Consider the following 21,276-nt stretch of genomic DNA (forward strand, 5'->3'; position numbering starts at 1 on the left):
AAGAGTTAATTTATTTTGTTAGATAAAAATGATATTTAATTTAGGGGGGTGTTAGGGTTAGACTTAGCTTTAGGGGTTAATAAATTTAGGCAGATTAGGGGTTAATAATTGTAGGTAGGTGGCGGCGACGTTGGGGGCGGCAGATTAGAGGGTAATAAATATAATATAGGGGTCGGCGGTGTTAGGGGCAGCAGATTAGGGGTACATAGGGATAATGTAGGTTGCGGCGGTGTGCGGTCAGCAGATTAGGGGTTAAAAAATTTTATTAGAGTGGCGGCGATGTGGGGGGACCTCGGTTTAGGGGTACATAGGTAGTTTATGGGTGTTAGTGTACTTTAGAGCACAGTAGTTAAGAGCTTTATAAACCGGCGTTAGCCCATAAAGCTCTTAACTCCTGGCTTTTCTCTGCGGCTGGAGTCTTGTCGTTAGATTTCTAACGCTCACTTCAGCCAAGACTCTAAATACCAGCGTTAGAAAGATCCCATTGAAAAGATAGGCTACGCAAATGGCGTAGGGGGATCTGCGGTATGGAAAAGTGGCGGCTGGAAAGTGAGCGTTAGACCCTTTCCTGACTGACTCTAAATACCGGCGGGCGGCCAAAACCAGCGTTAGGAGCCCCTAACGCTGGTTTTGATGGCTAATGCAGAACTCTAAATCTAGGCGTTAGTGTTTTGGAGAGTGCTGGTCTATATTGGAATGAAGTATATATATATATACATACACATATACATCGGATTGGAACAGAGGGTTAACTTAAAATCTTGACAAGATATTTGATCAGGTAAATTATCCTAATTTTATCCAGTCTGTCAGAAAAGTATAATAAGGATCATAAAAGTGTAAAAATAAATGCTGTTATGTATTAGATGATTTTATTATTTGCACTGTCATTTACCTATAAGTATGTGTTTAATCACTGCAAAGGATTTAAACATATTGTTAAAGCCGGCTTCAGAGCAGTAATGCACTACTGTGACTAGATCACATCTGGTGAACCAATGACAAGAGGCATCTGTGTATAGCCCCTAATCCCCAGCTATTTCCCAGTAGTAGATTTGTCCATTTAATTTATGCCTTGGAAACTGATGAAACTCTCTGTGCAAAATATATTACTCTCTCTCTACTCTCTACATATATATATATATTACAAACGCGCAGCAAAGAAAATTTAGTTTCATACAAAATTTTTGTTCCAGAGAAATTTGTTTCCCCAAATATTTGGTGGCTGCATTATTCGGTATTCGTTTCATTTAAAAATAAAATTTCTGTGTCGAATGTGCATTCGTCCAGAAACAAATGCATATGTCAAATATATATATATATATATATATATACATAAAGAAGGCTAAAACACAGACACTCTCTGCAAAATACTGATCTTTGTATTCTAGGAAACAAATTTGCCTATCCCCAAGGAAGATGGGATCAATTTGCACATAAAAATAACAAAAGTAAAAGCTTGCAAGAAACACCTTGCAAAAAATTGTTGGGATAATAGTGGCAATGGGAAGAAAAAGTCACAAGATGACAGCAGAGAACATCCTAAAACTGAATTAATCGTGAAGCAAACCAGAGTTGAATATGCAACACATACACACACTAATATAAATAATTATCCCTCGCATATAGATTCAGGTAAACATCCCACATGTCCAAATATTTCAGCTTCTAGTTTATTCAAAGTATTATACAACAATTCTACTGCTTTGGTGCGGCTAATGACAACATGTTACAGAGACACTGAATAGTAAGGGGCATATTACTTATATGAGCTTAATGTAACACAAAAACAAAATGAGGAGTTGTGAAAATAAAATACTGGGACACAGAGACATCAGGGTGATTTCTACCCTATACAAGAAAAAGCTTGTCTATACATATAAACAAGCCTTGTAAAGGAGACCTTTACCTTTACTAATACTATAAAAGGTAGCTAGCTATAACTGATGAAGCGATGTTGAGGCAGAGACATAAGAGACAGCATACTGTGTAAGAGTGATGTAAACCTTATTTAACTTATGCATGTTCCGCTACTTGACTCCTATGGATTAGAATGGTTACATAGAAGAATATTGTGGTCTTGGCGTCCAAGTCGAGTAATCTTTTAACCCATACACGCAGTGTTACCCGCACTGGCTGGGGCTGGATAGAGGAAAAGTGCTTACAGACCAAATAGTGAACGTGCCAGAAAGAAAGGTAAGAAGCCTTTGGTACCATACAGCTCCAGTCCTGGGATACTACCTAAATGGATTTCCAGTCTGTTCATATACTTTGTTCATTCTCTACAAGTTTGTTCAGAGTGGCAGCTTCCTATGTGGACTGAATATGTCTGGAACAGTAAGTTTACTTACAGCTACTAAGGGCAAGATTTATCAAAGTCCGGCGGATAGGGCAGTACATCTTCCCCTGTTGTCTGTCCAGCATCGCCTCTTCGCATTTATCATTGCCCACTACGGCTAGTGTGCAATGTCTCCCCCTGCTTGCATGTGAGAAGGGGTTGTCAATCTCCCCAGTCGCAAAAAAATTCCTGGATAATGAGATACGCCACATAACAGGTGGCAAAGTGGGTTAAGAAGCAGCGATCTAATGACTGCTGCTTCTTAACTCTCTGCTGCAAGTTCGCTCATGTGAGCAAATCATTTTAAACAACTTTCAATGTACTTCTATTATCAAATTTGCTTAATTCTCTTTGTATCCTTTGTTGAAGGAGCAGGGAGCTAGATAAAGATCAGCAGTGGTTTCTGCTCAGGACGAGCAGTGCTCTTCAGGTCTCAAGCTGAACTTCTACTGTGAGTTTAACCCCTTTGCCGTGGTTAAACACCCAGTAGTGTAGGTGATTGAACTAGTAGGAACGATTAAAAATGGGAAAAATATACTCTCTCGCATAGGGATATACAAGTATCACTGTTAAAGAACTTAGACTGAATTGGGAAATGCTTTGTGAGCACCAGGGTGGAGGGTATCCTCTATTCCAAATAGAAGAGGTGGTTAAATAGTGTAGATACTGTTGTATAAATTACTTACAGCTAGATTACGAGTTTTGCGTTACAATTTTAACGCTGAAAAAATGGCCATTTCAGCGTAAAAACCGTAACGCAGCCATTACAAGTCTTGTCGGTATAGCTGTATCGCAAGCATTTTAGACTGTAACGCAACGTCAATCCCGCTTTCAAAAAAATTAAGTTTTTGCGTGGGATTTCCATAGCGCCGGTATATCAGGTTGTGCGGTGAGGCTAAAATGCTTGCATTCCAGCCTATACTGACACAATCCGTTCTGCAATCTGAGACAAAACTGTTACACAAACCTCATAACTAAAATGTTACAAGGTATACTAACACCCATAAACTACCTATTAACCCCTATTCCGCCGCCCTCCCGCATTGCAAACACTAAATTAAACTTATTAACCCATAACCTGCCGCTCCCGACATCGCCGCCACTAATAAAATGTATTAACCCCTATTCCACCGCTCCCCGACATCGTCACCATTATAATAGTTATTAACCCCTATTCCCCCGCACCCCAACATCTCACACACTATAATAAAGCTATTAACCCCTATTCCGCCACTCCCCAACATCACCGCCACTAGAGTTATTAACCCCTAAACTTCTAGCCTCCCACATCACTGCCACTAAATAAACCTATTAACCCCTAAACCGCCACCCCCCACATTGCAAAAATCAAAATTAAACTCCTAAACCTAACAACCCCCTAACTTTAAATTAAAATTACAATATCCCTATCTTAAAATAAATAAAAACTTACCTGTGAAATTAAAAAAAACTAAATTTAAACTATAAATTAATCTAACATAACTATTATACTAAAATTAAAATAACTATCAATTAAATCAACTAAATTACACATTAAAAAAAAACTAACACTACTAAAAAAAAGATTATAAAAAAAAAATACTAAAATACAAAAAATAAGAAACAATAAATTACAAAAAATAACAAACACCAAATTACGAAAAATAACAAACAAAATTATCCAAAATAAAAACATTTACACCTAATCTAATAGCCCTATAAAAAAAAAAGCCCCCTAAAATAAAAATAAAAACCCTGGCCTACAATAAACTTTATAAACTGAAATTCTATTGGCTATTCAAATCAGCCAATATAATTTCACTAGCTCTCATCCTATTGGCTGATTTGAACAGCCAATAGGATTTCAGTAGCTTTCATCCTATTGACTGATTTGAATTTCAAAATCAAATAAGCCAATTGGAAGGCAAGGGACGGCTTTTTGAAAAGGCTCCCTTGAATTGAAGATTCAGTGTACGGAGGTGACTGTATGAAGAGGACGCTCCGCGCCTGATGTCTTCAAGGATGGACCCGCTCTGCGCCACTGGGATAAAGATAGAAGACGCCTCCAGGATGAAGATAGAAGATGCCGCCGGGATGAAGATAGAAGATGCCGTCTGGATAAAGATAGAAGACGCCACCTGGATGGATGAAGACCTCGCCGTCTGGATGAAGACTTTTTGCTGCCTGGATGTCCGGACTTCAGAAACTGTAAGTGGATCGTCAGGGGTTAGTGTTAGGTTTTTTTTAAACTTTTTTTGGGTGGTATTTTTTATATTAGGGTTTGGGCGTTCTTAAAAGTGCTATAAATACCCATACAAATGCCCTTTTCAGGGCAATGGGTAGCTTAGGTTTTTGTTAGAGTTAGGTTTTTTTATTTTGGAGGGTTGGTTGGGTGATGGGTTTTACTGTTGGGGGGTGTTTGTATTTTTTTTCAGGTAAAAGAGCTGATTTCTTTAGGGCTATTGGTAGTTTATTGTAGGCTAGGGTTTTTATTCCAAGTTCTTTTTTTTATTGGAAGGATTTTTTAAAAATTGTTTACATAGTACAGTATATGAATACAAGCTTGTAAAATACAGTCCAATTGGATTAACATCATCCAATTTTAGCATTTGTAACTTATAGGAAAAAGTGAATAGAACTAATAAAGTTGTTAACATAACACTTATAATCAAAGAAGTAAAATAAAATTAAAGAAAATAAAATAGGCCCAATACGGCCCGTTACTGTTCCAGCTAGAACCAACTAAATGAATCGCTACAAGACTGGTTCATATTGCAATAATAAGAAAGTAGGCTAGGGTTTTTTTATTTTGGGGGGGCTTTTTTATTTTTAAAGGGCTATTAGAATAGGTGCAATTGTTTTTATTTTGGATATTTTTCATAATTTAGTGTTTTGTTATTTTTTGTAATTTAGTATTTTTTATTTTTTGTAATTGTAATTGGAACAGCCAATAGAATGCAAGCTCAATCCCATTGGCTGATTGGGTCAGCCAATAGGATTGAAGCTCAATCCTATTGCATCAGCCAATAGGATTTTATATCCCTTAATTCCGATTTACTAATAGAATTTTATCATCCAATCGGAATTCAAAGGACACCCTCTTGGATGACGTCCCTTAAAGGGAAACTTCAGTGTACGGCTGGGACCGTATGAAGAGGATGCTCCGTGCCAGATGTCTTGAAGATGGAGCCTCTCCGCGTCGGATGGATGAAGATAGAAGATGCCATCTGGATGAAGACTTCTGCCCGCCTGGAGGATGACTTCTTGTCGCTTGGATGAAGACTTCTCCCGGCTTCGTTGTGGACTCCTTGCCGTTTGGATGAAGACTTCTCCCGGCTGTATGAGGATGGATGTCCGGTCTTCCAAAACTGTAAGTGGATCTTCGGGGGTTAGTGTTAGGTTTTTTTAAGGGTTTATTGGGTGGGTTTTATTTTTAGCTTAGGGTTTGGGCAATGTAAGAGCTAAATGCCTTTTTAAGAGCAATGCCCATCCAAATGCCCCTTTCAGGGCAATGGGTAGCTTAGGTTTTTTAGGTAGGTTTTTATTACGGGGGGTTGGTTGTGTGGGTGGTGGGTTTTACTGTTGGGGGTTGTTTTTTTTTGTTTTTTTACAGGTAAAAGAGCTGATTTCTTTGGGGCAATGCCCCGCAAAAGGCCCTTTTAAAGGCTATTGGTAGTTTAGTGTAGGCTAGGGGGGTTTATTATTTAGGGGGAGCTTTTTATTTTGATAGGGCTATTAGATTAGGAGTAATTCGTTTTTATTTTTGATAATTTCTTTTTTTATTTTGTGTAATTTAGTGTTTATTATTTTTTGTAATTTAGATAAATGTATTTGTTTTATTTAATTTATTTAATTTTATTGTAATGTTAGGTGTTAGTGTAACTCAGGTTAGGTTTTATTTTACAGGTACATTTGTATTTATTTTAACTAGGTAGCTAGTAAATAGTTAATAACTATTTACTAACTAGTCTACCTAGTTAAAATTAATACAAACTTAGCTGTGAAATAAAAATAAAACCTAAGATAGCTACAATGTAACTATTAGTTATATTGTAGCTAGCTTAGGGTTTATTTTACAGGTAAGTATTTAGTCTTAAATAGATATTATTTAGGTAATAATAGTAAGTTTTATTTAGATTTATTTTAATTATATTATAGTTAGGGGTGTTAGGGTTAGATTTAGGGTTAGGTTTTGGGGTTAATATATTTATTTAGTGTTAGTGATGTGGGAGGCCAGAGGTTTAGGGGTTAATAACTTTAGTATAGTGGCAGCGGCGAAGTTGGGGGCGGCAGATTAGGGATTAATACATTTATGTAGGTGGCGGCGACATTGGGGGCGGCAGATTAGGGGTTAATAAGTGTAGGTAGGTGGCGGCGACATTGGGGATGGCAGATTAGGGGTTAATAAGGGTAGGTAGGTGGTGGCGACATTGGGGGCGGCAGATTAGGGGTTAATAAGTGTAGGTAGGTGGCAGCGACATTGGGGGCGGCAGATTAGGGGTTAATAAGTGTAGGTAGGTGGCGGCGATGTCGGGGGCGACAGATTGGGGGTTAATAAATGTAGGTAGGTGGCGGTGACATTAAGGGCGGCAGATTAGGGGTTAATAAGTGTAGGTAGGTGGCGGCGATGTCGGGGGCAGCAGATTAGGGGTGTTTAGACTCTGGGTTTATGTTAGGGTGTTAGATGTAAACATACATTTTCTTTCCCCATAGACATCAATGGGGCTGCATTACGGGGCTTTACGCTCCGTCACTGCAGGTGTTTTTTTTAGCTGGCTCTCCCTATTGATGTCTATAGGGAAATCATGCACGAGCACGTCAAAGCAGTTTAAAGCAGCATTGGTATTTGTGTGTGGTATGGAGCTCAACACAGCCATATCGCCCGCAAACGCCAGGTTTTTGCAAACCTGTAATAACAGCGCTATTAAAGGTGAGCGGTGACAATAACTTGCAAGTTATTACCGAGTCATTCATAACGCAAAACTCGTAATCTGGCGGAATGTATTTTATATGACTCTACACCAGGGGGTAGATTTATCATAGTGCAAGCGGACATGATACGATGTAGTGTATCATGTCCGCTGCACATCGATAAATGCCATTTATCATTGCACCAGCAGTTCTTGTGAACTGCTGGTGCAATGCCGCCCCCTGCAAATTCACGGCCAATCCGTCGCTAGCAGGGGGTGTCAATAAACCTGATCGCATTTGATCTGGTTGATTTCTGTCTGTGTCCTCAGAGCAGGCGGACACGTTATGAAGCAGCGGTCTTTACTTCTGTTTCCGGCGTGGAAACAGGGGCATCAAGCTCCATGTGAAGCTTGATAAATCGGCCCCCAGGACTGTGTTTTATTGAGATCAGTGTTTTTATTGGTCTTGATAGAGAAGCATATGAAAGTTGTCTGAGCAGAGCTAGGAGAGCTCAACAAAACCTCTAGAACTCAGATATGTGTGGTCATCTCTAGATAGTAAGTGACCTATCATTAAAGGAAAAGGTTGAAACTGTAGAGAAGTTAAAGATGAATGTCACAGTCTCTGATAACCAGTTCAGCAGGAAGCCTCAAGCACTGCTGACAGACAATTGTAGTAACTACATGTCATGCCATATTATATGACACCTGGAAGAGGAAGGGATAGAACAGAATGGTGTAACTGAAAGAATTGTTCCTTAATTGAGATGATCAGATGTATGCTGATAGAACCCTCTTTCAGTGTCGCTGTGCATTAAGCCAGTGTTTCTCAATTGCGGTCCTCAAGTACCCCCAACAGGCCAAGTTTTCATTATAAATCAGAAAGCATGGCAAGGGATTGAAGTGTAGAGAGAAGCAACATCAATGGTTATAAATTGGTAAGTATCTAACCATTCAATTTTCTCTAACTGTATTATTAAATCTGTAGTATCTCTTATATAACTTTTTAAGCCCAATACAATCGGTTGTAAAAATGTATCAATCATGGCACACAAGGGTTCATTAAGAGACCCAATACCTGCAACTATTGGGGGGCCTGGGGGAGATGTTAAACTCTTATGTATCTTTGGTAGATGGTGGAAAATTGGCATAATTGGATGTTCTACCAGTAAGTACTCCATATTTTCTCTTGTGATTACGCCACTCCACAATGCCCAATCAAGCAGATCATAAAGAATTTTTCTATACTGCTAAAGTTTCATATACATTTTCATCCTTGAGCTGTCAAACGCGTTTGACCTGTAAATTGTACCACTATTTTAACTTCAAGCTATCTAATAAATATGTCTATTTTTAAGACATTTGGCTTTTTCATTCATGTTTACTCCCAGAGAGGATTGAGTACTCTTTTCTATGGTATTCCGTTTTGCATCACAGGTTTTCATTATAGCTGAACTAGAGCACAGGTGAACTAATCAGCTAATGGGTAATAGCAAGTTAATAAATTTGAATGAATTTGTTTCGGATTCATTTGGATTCGAATAAATTCGGCTGGATTCAGTTCGGTTCGATTCGGAATTTCGGTATGTGTTAGGTTGGATATGCTGTGTATTACACTAGTATTATGTACTGTATATTAGGTGTAACCCATAGCAGAGTGATATAACCTAATATACTGTACAATACTAGTGTAATCCATGGCCATCCAAATGTAATGAATAAATCTGAACTAATTCGGATTTATTCGGTAAATTCGGGACTACCGTAATTCGGAAATTCGAATCGATCCGAATCTCCGAATTTAACAAATTTGTTCGAATTTCGATTCTTTCCGAATCGAAACGCACATGTCTAATAAATATGGTTACTGATCAGCTGATTATTTCCCCTAGTTCAGCTATAATGAAAACCAGGCCTTTTGGAGGTACTTGAGGACCGCAGTTGAGAAACACTGCATTAAGCAATACTGAGCTCAGGGCATGGCTCTGCTTTTGTAATATTTTTTCCTCATTTAGGGCCCAATATTCTAAAGATCACTGGGTTAGCAGAAAAATGCTGGTTTGAGTCTGGCAAAGCTCCCGTTGGGTGAAGTGTTATAATAAAAGGGGGCTGACCCTTGCTTACATACGAGTGCCGATGTGACATCCATAGCGCTTGCTACATTTGACATTCTGAGCAAATTTAAGAGCATTACCTAAAAACGGCATATAGGTGGTACCTGCACCCTACACGAATATACAAAACTGGAGGCACAGCTAACAGCTTATGTTTTAGGAATTGTGGAGAGGAAGGAACTTAATTACATTTATGGTGGCATTGCAGTAAAATCCACCATATTTGGCAAAAGACAGACTCCTAAGCATTATATTTGAGAAAGATGTGATCATCAACCCAGATGCACTTTTACACTTCCCAATACAGGGTTTCCCTCCAAGACACAATAAATTAATAGCCTTAACATGAACAGCAACCAGATCCAGTATTGCAAAATACTGGAAAACAGAACCCCCTAGTTTCAGGGTAATAGAACAAAAAATAGATGATATATTTCAAATGAGTAGCTCTGCTGCTGACCTACTATTCTCAAAAGACCAATTCCTAGCCTTCTGGGAACTGTGGATTATGTATTATGAAGCCAAACATAGGGCCACTACTTAGAGAACTGGACCTAAGAGGCCAGAGAGAGAAAGTGATTTATATATTTACACATTTGTCATAATACTTATTGTGTTGTATATTTTCTTGTTTGTTATGTTTTGCTATAAAAATTCAATAAAATACGATCATAAAAAAATGTATTACAATGTACACTTACATTTATAATAAAACCATCTAATAACAATTATATAAAAAAAATATTGCACACAAAAGTTATAAAGGTTTAAAGATATGAGATATCAGGTGAAAAAAAAGGACTTGAACATAGAGAGATACATACAGATACATGTCTAAATATGCATATATATATATATATATATATATATATATATATATACAGTATATATATATATATATATATATATATATGTGTGTGTAAATATGTATTTATATGTGTGTATATATGTATTTACAGACTACTACACATATATAGGCATAAATGCAAGTGTTTTGCAGCCCTTTGCAGTCAAGTAGATGAAAACATGTAAAAGCATATGTATGCAATATTCATATTTAATAAATGTTATAACTATGTATTTACTGTAAGTATTTCACATTCCAATGTTCTGCATATAGGGAAATATGCTCTATGTATTTTTAAATAGATATTCCTATATATATCTGTATATATACATATACTTATTTATATATATGTAACAAGAAGAAAAACAAGCGCAACCACGATTCACTGTATTTATTTTAAACAAGGTCACAAAAAAGGCTTAAGAATGCACACTTACAAGATATGTGCATATACTATGCACGTAAAAGGTCTTTGCTTTAACTCTCAGTCGGATCCCCACTGTGTAAATCTGGTTCAAATGCGGTGATGAACTCCTTAGTTAGTTCCGACTTTAATGTACAGGATTGACACACCCCGATGCCAACGGCACTCAAAGTATATAAAAAGACAAAAAGTTCAAATTTTTTCGATGCCGCTAGAAGGGCTTACTTTAATGCAACGAAGGTCTTCTAATGTTCTCCTGAACGCGTTTCGTTCACACCCGGGTGAACTTTATCAACAGGATAGGTAGTGTATGTCTGATAGTTGCTGGTTTCACCTTTTAAATTTGCCGGGCTGGTTGGTGATTGGCCACTTTCTTTGCTGTCTAATCAGCCAATTGGGAGTCTCATAATGGTGACCATTAGACCTACTCAGACTTGTGTTACACAATTGGGAAACGGTAATACTTGCAGTATTTATATACTAATTCACATACTTTATAATTATAAGATATAATACGGCTAACACAAATATACACAAAGAACATCTACCGTGTACCTACCCTAATCCATATCCGCTATTAAAATATATATTTCTCTGTACGCTTAGAAAGAAAAATAATAATAATAATAATAGCAGTATTATTTAACTTACTTAGAAATTTTAAAATATTATACTGCTGTCACAAATAACAAATAAACACATATAAGCACCTATTATATAAAAACATAAATTCATATCGCTAAAACAATGTTCCTCTATATATTATAAACAATTAATAAAACGCAATTGTTACATACTACCTGAACTTCATATATTTAAAAATATTTGATACATATACAGCCTAGATAATGATTATTTGCAGATTAAAAACCAGGACAAGAAACATTTAATACTTACATCGAAACATTGTTAAAACTAAAGAACACTAACCTCTCTATAATGCTGTTTGCATTCAACATAATTTTTCTTCAGTCTATATAGGTATAAATAGTATTCGATACTTCTATTATTTGATGGACATTCTTTCTCTAAAATTTTTTTTATAAAATAGTAGCGAAATGGTTAAAAAACAAACATATAAAAACATATAAAGAGGAGGGTGTATGAACATTTAAGTAACATTAAAAATGGATTAGAGGGACACAGTGTCTCTTACCACTGCAAAACTAAACATCAGTGCAGTAGTGTAGGTATTATGTTTAAGGTTCTGGAACATATTACTAATAACTGTGACAATCGTTTATTATCCCTTAGGAAAGCAGAAACTAAATGGATACACTTATTAGAAAGCTTAAATCCAAAAGGTTTAAATATTGACATAGACCTCCAAGCCTTTATGATATAACTAAGAGGCAAAAGATATATCAACATCCTTATCAATATATAATCAACTCTTATCTATGATTATTGATTTATCAATTTCTATTTTAGCTTAGTTGAAAATCCAAGAATAAAATATGTACATATAGGAATGAAATTAACACATTTTTAATTTATTTGTGTATTTATTCAAATACATTTGATTCCCCTTTTAGGCGAATATTTTTTAAACTATAGGTAGTATAAATATAGGAGTTAAAAAACCAAATCTCTGAATGCGCATAAAATGCTCTACCTGATAGTTGTGGTCTTTATATTGATTTTAATTCACTTAGACCTAGATTTGGAGTTCGGCGGTAGCCGTGAAAACCAGCGTTAGAGGCTCCTAACGCTGGTTTTAGGCTACCGCCGGTATTTAGAGTCATGTAGGTAAGGGTCTAACGCTCACTTTTCAGCCGCGACTTTTCCATACCGCAGATCCCCCTACGCCATTTGCGTATCCTATCTTTTCAATGGGATCTTCCTAACTCCGGTATTTAGAGTCGTTTCTGCAGTGAGCGTTAGAGCTCTAACGACAAGATTCCAGCCGCAGAAAAAAAGCAGGAGTTAAGAGCTTTCTGGCTAACGCCGGTTTATAAAGCTCTTAACTACTGTACCCTAAAGTACACTAACACCCATAAACTACCTATGTACCCCTAAACCGAGGTCCCCCCACATCGCCGCCACTCGATTAAAATTTTTAACCCCTAATCTGCCGACCGCCACCTACGTTATACTTATGTACCCCTAATCTGCTGCCCCTAACACCGCCGACCCCTATATTATATTTATTAACCCCTAACTTGCCCCCCACAACGTCGCCGCAAGCTACTTAAAATAATTAACCCCTAATCTTCCGACCGCAAATCGCCGCCACCTACGTTATCCCTATGTACCCCTAATCTGCTGCCCCTAACATCGCCGACCCCTATGTTATATTTATTAACCCCTAATCTGCCCCCCACAACGTCGCCGACACCTACCTACACTTATTAACCCCTAATCTGCCGAGCGGACCTGAGCGCTACTATAATAAATGTATTAACCCCTAATCCGCCTCACTAACCCTATCATAAATAGTATTAACCCCTAATCTGCCCTCCCTAACATCGCCGACACCTACCTTCAATTATTAACCCCTAATCTGCCGACCGGAGCTCACCGCTATTCTAATAAATGGATTAACCCCTAAAGCTAAGTCTAACCCTAACACTAACACCCCCCTAACTTAAATATAATTTACATCTAACGAAATAAATTAACTCTTATTAAATAACTTATTCCTATTTAAAGCTAAATACTTACCTGTAAAATAAATCCTAATATAGCTACAATATAAATTACATTTATATTATAGCTATTTTAGGATTAATATTTATTTTACAGGCAACTTTGTAATTATTTTAACCAGGTACAATAGCTATTAAATAGTTAAGAACTATTTAATAGTTACCTAGTTAAAATAATTACAAATTGACCTGTAAAATAAATCCTAACCTAAGTTATAATTAAACCTAACACTACCCTATCAATAAAATAATTAAATAAACTACCTACAATTACCTACAATTAACCTAACACTACACTATCAATAAATTAAATAAACACAATTGCTACAAATAAATACAATTAAATAAACTATCTAAAGTACAAAAAATAAAAAAGAACTAAGTTACAGAAAATAAAAAAATATTTACAAACATAAGAAAAATATTACAACAATTTTAAACTAATTACACCTACTCTAAGCCCCCTAATAAAATAACAAAGCCCCCCAAAATAAAAAATTCCCTACCCTATTCTAAAATACAAAAATTACAAGCTCTTTTACCTTACCAGCCCTGAACAGGGCCCTTTGCGGGGCATGCCCCAAGAAGTTCAGCTCTTTTGCCTGTAAAAAAAAAACATACAATACCCCCCCCCCAACATTACAACCCACCACCCACATACCCCTAATCTAACCCAAACCCCCCTTAAATAAACCTAACACTAAGCCCCTGAAGATCTTCCTACCTTGTCTTCACCTCACCAGGTATCACCGATCCGTCCTGGCTCCAAGATCTTCATCCAACCCAAGCGGGGGTTGGCGATCCATAATCCGGTGCTCCAAAGTCTTCCTCCTATCCGGCAAGAAGAGGACATCCGGACCGGCAAACATCTTCTCCAAGCGGCATCTTCTATGTTCTTCCATCCGATGACGACCGGCTCCATCTTGAAGACCTCCAGCGCGGATCCATCCTCTTCTTCCGACGACTAGACGACGAATGACGGTTCCTTTAAGGGACGTCATCCAAGATGGCGTCCCTCGAATTCCGATTGGCTGATAGGATTCTATCAGCCAATCGGAATTAAGGTAGGAATTTTCTGATTGGCTGATGGAATCAGCCAATCAGAATCAAGTTCAATCCGATTGGCTGATCCAATCAGCCAATCAGATTGAGCTCGCATTCTATTGGCTGTTCCGATCAGCCAATAGAATGCGAGCTCAATCTGATTGGCTGATGGGATCGGCCAATCGGATTGAACTTGATTCTGATTGGCTGATTCCATCAGCCAATCAGAAAATTCCTACCTTAATTCCGATTGGCTGATAGAATCCTATCAGCCAATCGGAATTCGAGGGACGCCATCTTGGATGACGTCCCTTAAAGGAACCTTCATTCTTCAGTTGGACGTCGAAAGAAGAGGATGGATCCGCGCCGGAGGTCTTCAAGATCAGCCGCTTCGCTCCGGATGGAAGAAGATAGAAGATGCCGCTTGGAGAAGATGTTTGCCGGTCCGGATGTCCTCTTCTTGCCGGATAGGAGGAAGACTTTGGACCCTCTTCTGGACTTCTTCAGTGGATGTCTAGCCCCCGCTTGGGTTGGATGAAGATATCGGAGCCAGGAGCCGATCGGTGATACCTGGATGGTGAAGACAAGGTAGGAAGATCTTCAGGGGATTAGTGTTAGGTTTATTTAAGGGGGGTTTGGGTTAGATTAGGGGTATGTGGGTGGTGGGTTGTAATGTTGGGGGGGGGGTATTGTATGTTTTTTTTTACAGGCAAAAGAGCTGAACTTCTTGGGGCATGCCCCGCAAAGGGCCCTGTTCAGGGCTGGTAAGGTAAAAGAGCTTGTAATTTTTGTATTTTAGAATAGGGTAGGGAATTTTTTATTTTGGGGGGCTTTGTTATTTTATTAGGGGGCTTAGAGTAGGTGTAATTAGTTTAAAATTGTTGTAATATTTTTCTTATGTTTGTAAATATTTTTTTATTTTCTGTAACTTAGTTCTTTTTTATTTTTTGTACTTTAGATAGTTTATTTAATTGTATTTATTTGTAGCAATTGTGTTTATTTAATTTATTGATAGTGTAGTGTTAGGTTAATTGTAGGTAATTGTAGGTAGTTTATTTAATTATTTTATTGATAGGGTAGTGTTAGGTTTAATTATAACTTAGGTTAGGATTTATTTTACAGGTCAATTTGTAATTATTTTAACTAGGTAACTATTAAATAGTTCTTAACTATTTAATAGCTATTGTACCTGGTTAAAATAATTACAAAGTTGCCTGTAAAATAAATATTAATCCTAAAATAGCTATAATATAAATGTAATTTATATTGTAGCTATATTAGGATTTATTTTACAGGTAAGTATTTAGCTTTAAATAGGAATAAGTTATTTAATAAGAGTTAATTTATTTCGTTAGATGTAAATTATATTTAAGTTAGGGGGGTGTTAGTGTTAGGGTTAGACTTAGCTTTAGGGGTTAATCCATTTATTAGAATAGCGGTGAGCTCCGGTCGGCAGATTAGGGGTTAATAATTGAAGGTAGGTGTCGGCGATGTTAGGGAGGGCAGATTAGGGGTTAATACTATTTATGATAGGGTTAGTGAGGCGGATTAGGGGTTAATACATTTATTATAGTAGCGCTCAGGTCCGCTCGGCAGATTAGGGGTTAATAAGTGTAGGTAGGTGTCGGCGACGTTGTGGGGGGGCAGATTAGGGGTTAATAAATATAACATAGGGGTCGGCGATGTTAGGGCAGCAGATTAGGGGTACATAGGGATAACGTAGGTGGCGGCGGTTTACGGAGCGGCAGATTAGGGGTTAAAAGTGTAATGCAGGGGTCAGCGATAGCGGGGGCGGCAGATTAGGGGTTAATAAGTGTAAGGTTAGGGGTGTTTAGACTCGGGGTTCATGTTAGAGTGTTAGGTGCAGACGTAGGAAGTGTTTCCCCATAGGAAACAATGGGGCTGCGTTAGGAGCTGAACGCGGCTTTTTTGCAGGTGTTAGGTTTTTTTTCAGCTCAAACAGCCCCATTGTTTCCTATGGGAGAATCGTGCACGAGCACGTTTTTGAGGCTGGCCGCGTCCGTAAGCAACTCTGGTATCGAGAGTTGCATTTGCGGTAAAAATGCTCTACGCTCCTTTTTTGGAGCCTAACGCAGCATTTTTTTGGACTCTCGATACCAGAGTTAAATTTATGGTGCGGCCAGAAAAAAACCCGCGGAGCGTTAACAGCCCTTTTACCGCCGAACTCCAAATCTAGGCCTTAGAATGTACTATGATTTAAAATATTATTAGTTTATTTTTAAATATATAAAATTCATACAAACACACATAAAAAATATTCATATACTAAATTACTAAGGTGCACCTTTTTCAAATTAATATATAAAAATTCATATATATAACATCCAGTTTATACACATATTTCAATTAATATTCAATGTGTATTTTATCAAAGTCTAATGTATCCCAAAGTCTTATGGAAAAAAAGGCTACTTATTGGTCTTTTTTTTTTTTTTTTTTTTTTATAAACAATTTTTTGTATCCACTGATATATCTTTGTTACTTATGGCCTTTTGGGGTCCGTTAAGTAAGCTGAAGCAGTATCCTTTGAATTTATTTAAGTAATACTGCTGAGTCCAAACAAAAGCTGGAACAGTGTCCTTTAAATTTGTTATGATAATCCTTTTACAATGTCTCTCCAATTCATATGACTGTTAGGGAGATTTCCAAATGTAGTCTATAAGCCCCAAAGTAACCCTTGTAACACTCACCAGAATACGAAAGACTCTCTTTCCCCGACCGTGCCCTTTACCTTTGCAAATGATTTTCCAGCGTCTTTGATGTCGGCCGTTAGTTCAGGCCGTGACGTGTATCCTCACACGTGTCCGGTGGCTCGGTCGGGTTGCCAGTACTGTGAATTTAGCTGTGGGTTACCTTAGGAGGAGATGTGTCTGTTCAAAGGAAGTTTTACCACCATCAAATCCAACTCCTTAGAGAGGCTCCGTTGGCATAACAATCTCCCTAATGTTACTCTCACCGAAAGTAAACGGCAAGTGAATCAAAGTCCTCCTAAGGTAACCCACAGCTAAATTCACAGCACCGGCAACCCGACCGAGCCACCGGACACGTGTGAGGATACACGTCACGGCCTGAACTAACGGCCGACATCAGAGACGCTGGAAAATCATTTGCAAAGGTAAAGGGCACGGTCGGGGAAAGAGAGTCTTTCGTATTCTGGTGAGTGTTACAAGGGTTACTTTGGGGCTTATAGACTACATTTGGAAATCTCCCTAACAGTCATATGAATTGGAGAGACATTGTAAAAGGATTACCATAACAAATTTAAAGGACACTGTTCCAGCTTTTGTTTGGACTCTGCAGTATTACTTAAATAAATTCAAAGGATACTGCTTCAGCTTACTTAACGGACCCCAAAAGGCCATAAGTAACAAAGTTATATCAGTGGATACAACAAATTGTTTATACAAAAAAAAAAAAAAAAAAAGACCAATAAGTAGCCTTTTTTTCCATAAGACTTTGGGATACATTGGACTTTGATAAAATACACATTGAATATTAATTGAAATATGTGTATAAACTGGATGTTATATATATGAATTTTTATATATTAATTTGAAAAAGGTGCACCTTAGTTATTTAGTATATGTATATTTTTTATGTGTGTTTGTATGAATTTTATATATTTAAAAATAAACTAATAATATTTTAAATCATAGCACATTCTATGGCCTAGATTTGGAGTTCGGCGGTAACCGTCAGTGATTAAAGGGTCTAACGCTCACTTTTCAGCCGCGACTTTTCCATACCGCAGATCCCCCTACGCCATTTGCGTAGCCTATCTTTTCAATGGGATCTTTCTAACGCTGGTATTTAGAGTCGTTTCTGAAGTGAGCGTTAGAGCTCTAACGACAAAATTCCAGCCGCCTGAAAATAGCAGGAGTTAAGAGCTTTCTGGCTAACGCCGGTTTATAAAGCTCTTAACTACTGTACCCTAAAGTACACTAACACCCATAAACTACCTATGTACCCCTAAACCGAGCTCCCCCACACCGCCGCCACTCGATTAAAATTTTTAACCCCTAATCTGCCGACCGCCACCTACGTTATACTTATGTACCCCTAATCTGCTGCCCCTAACCCCGCCGACCCCTGTATTACATTTATTAACCCCTAACTTGCCCCCCACAACGTCGCCGCCAGCTACTTAAAATAATTAACCCCTAATCTTCCGACCGCAAATCGCCGCCACCTACGTTATCCCTATGTACCCCTAATCTGCTGCCCCTAACATCGCCGACCCCTATATTATATTTATTAACCCCTAATCTGCCCCCCTCAACGTCGCCGACACCTGCCTACACTTATTAACCCCTAATCTGCCGAGCGGACCTGAGCGCTACTATAATAAAGTTATTAACCCCTAACCCGCCTCACTAACCCTATCATAAATAGTATTAACCCCTAATCTGCCCTCCCTAACATCGCCGACACCTACCTTCAATTATTAACCCCTAATCTGCCGACCGGAGCTCACCGCTATTCTAATAAATGGATTAACCCCTAAAGCTAAGTCTAACCCTAACACTAACACCCCCCTAACTTAAATATAATTTACATCTAACGAAATAAATTAACTCTTATTAAATAAATTATTCCTATTTAAAGCTAAATACTTACCTGTAAAATAAATCCTAATATAGCTACAATATAAATTATAATTATATTATAGCTATTTTAGGATTAATATTTATTTTACAGGCAACTTTGTTATTATTTTAACCAGGTACAATAGCTATTAAATAGTTAAGAACTATTTAATAGTTACCTAGTTAAAATAATAAGAAATTTACCTGTAAAATAAATCCTAACCTAAGTTATAATTAAACCTAACACTACCCTATCAATAAATTAATTAAATAAACTACCTACAATTACCTACAATTAACCTAACACTACACTATCAATAAATTAATTAAACACAATTCCTACAAATAAATACAATTAAATAAACTAGCTAAAGTACAAAAAATAAAAAGATCTAAGTTACAGAAAATAAAAAAATATTTACAAACATAATAAAAATATTACAACAATTTTAAACTAATTACACCTACTCTAAGCCCCCTAATAAAATAACAAAGCCCCCCAAAATAAAAAATTCCCTACCCTATTCTAAATTAAAAAAGTTACAAGCTCTTTTACCTTACCAGCCCTGAACAGGGCCCTTTGAGGGGCATGCCCGAAGAATTTCAGCTCTTTTGCCTGTAAAATAAACACATACAATACCCCCCCCAACATTACAACCCACCACCCACATACCCCTAATCTAACCCAAACCCCCCTTAAATAAACCTAACACTAAGCCCCTGAAGATCTTCCTACCTTGTCTTCACCATACCAGGTTCACCGATCCGTCCTGAAGAGCTCCTCCGATGTCCTGATCCAAGCCCAAGCGGGGGCTGAAGAGGTCCATGATCCGGTCAAAGTCTTCATCCAAGCGGGGCAGAAGAGGATCTTCCATCCGATTGAAGTCATCATCCAGGCGGCATCTTCGATCTTCTTCCATCCGGAGCGAAGCGGCAGGATCCTGAAGACATCCAGCGCTGAACATCCATCCGGACCGACGACTGAACGACGAATGACTGTTCCTTTAAGGGACGTCATCCAAGATGGCGTCCCTCGAATTCCGATTGGCTGATAGGATTCTATCAGCCAATCGGAATTAAGGTAGGAATTTTCTGATTGGCTGATGGAATCAGCCAATCAGAATCAAGTTCAATCCGATTGGCTGATCCAATCAGCCAATCAGATTGAGCTCGCATTCTATTGGCTGTTCCGATCAGCCAATAGAATGCGAGCTCAATCTGATTGGCTGATTGGATCGGCCAATCGGATTGAACTAGATTCTGATTGGCTGATTCCATCAGCCAATCAGAAAATTCCTACCTTAATTCCGATTGGCTGATAGAATCCTATCAGCCAATCGGAATTCGAGGGACGCCATCTTGGATGACGTCCCTTAAAGGAACAGTCATTCGTCGTTCAGTCGTCGGTCCGGATGGATGTTCCGCGCTGGATGTCTTCAGGATCCTGCCGCTTCGCTCCGGATGGAAGAAGATCGAAGATGCCGCCTGGATGATGACTTCAATCGGATGGAAGATCCTCTTCTGCCCCGCTTGGATGAAGACTTTGACCGGATCATGGACCTCTTCAGCCCCCGCTTGGGCTTGGATCAGGACATCGGAGGAGCTCTTCAGGACGGATCGGTGAACCTGGTATGGTGAAGACAAGGTAGGAAGATCTTCAGGGGCTTAGTGTTAGGTTTATTTAAGGGGGGTTTGGGTTAGATTAGGGGTATGTGGGTGGTGGGTTGTAATGTTGGGGGGGGTATTGTATGTGTTTTTTTTACAGGCAAAAGAGCTGAAATTCTTGGGGCATGCCCCGCAAAGGGCCCTGTTCAGGGCTGGTAAGGTAAAAGAGCTTGTAACTTTTTTAATTTAGAATAGGGTAGGGAATTTTTTATTTTGGGGGGCTTTGTTATTTTATTAGGGGGCTTAGAGTAGGTGTAATTAGTTTAAAATTGTTGTAATATTTTTATTATGTTTGTAAATATTTTTTTATTTTCTGTAACTTAGATCTTTTTTATTTTTTGTACTTTAGCTAGTTTATTTAATTGTATTTATTTGTAGGAATTGTGTTTAATTAATTTATTGATAGTGTAGTGTTAGGTTAATTGTAGGTAATTGTAGGTAGTTTATTTAATTATTTTATTGATAGTGTAGTGTTAGGTTTAATTATAACTTAGGTTAGGACTTATTTTACAGGTAATTTTGTTATTATTTTAACTAGGTAACTATTAAATAGTTCTTAACTATTTAATAGCTATTGTACCTGGTTAAAATAATTACAAAGTTGCCTGTAAAATAAATATTAATCCTAAAATAGCTATAATATAATTATAATTTATATTGTAGCTATATTAGGATGTATTTTACAGGTAAGTATTTAGCT

The 21,276-nt window shown here is 37.8% G+C and overlaps 1 long non-coding RNA gene across 1 annotated transcript in view; it reads right to left on the bottom strand.

Moving 5' to 3' along the window:
- Positions 1–17,049, bottom strand: part of LOC128660388 (uncharacterized) — a 111,773-nt gene extending 94,724 nt beyond the window's left edge. The window contains exon 1 of the long non-coding RNA XR_008402526.1: positions 17,016–17,049. This is a non-coding gene — a long non-coding RNA (uncharacterized LOC128660388). The remainder of the gene's footprint in view (positions 1–17,015) is intronic.
- Between the last annotated feature and the right edge of the window lie 4,227 nt (positions 17,050–21,276).

The sequence above is a fragment of the Bombina bombina genome, chromosome 5, assembly GCF_027579735.1.
Source record: "Bombina bombina isolate aBomBom1 chromosome 5, aBomBom1.pri, whole genome shotgun sequence".
NCBI classification, from domain to species: Eukaryota; Metazoa; Chordata; class Amphibia; order Anura; family Bombinatoridae; genus Bombina; species Bombina bombina.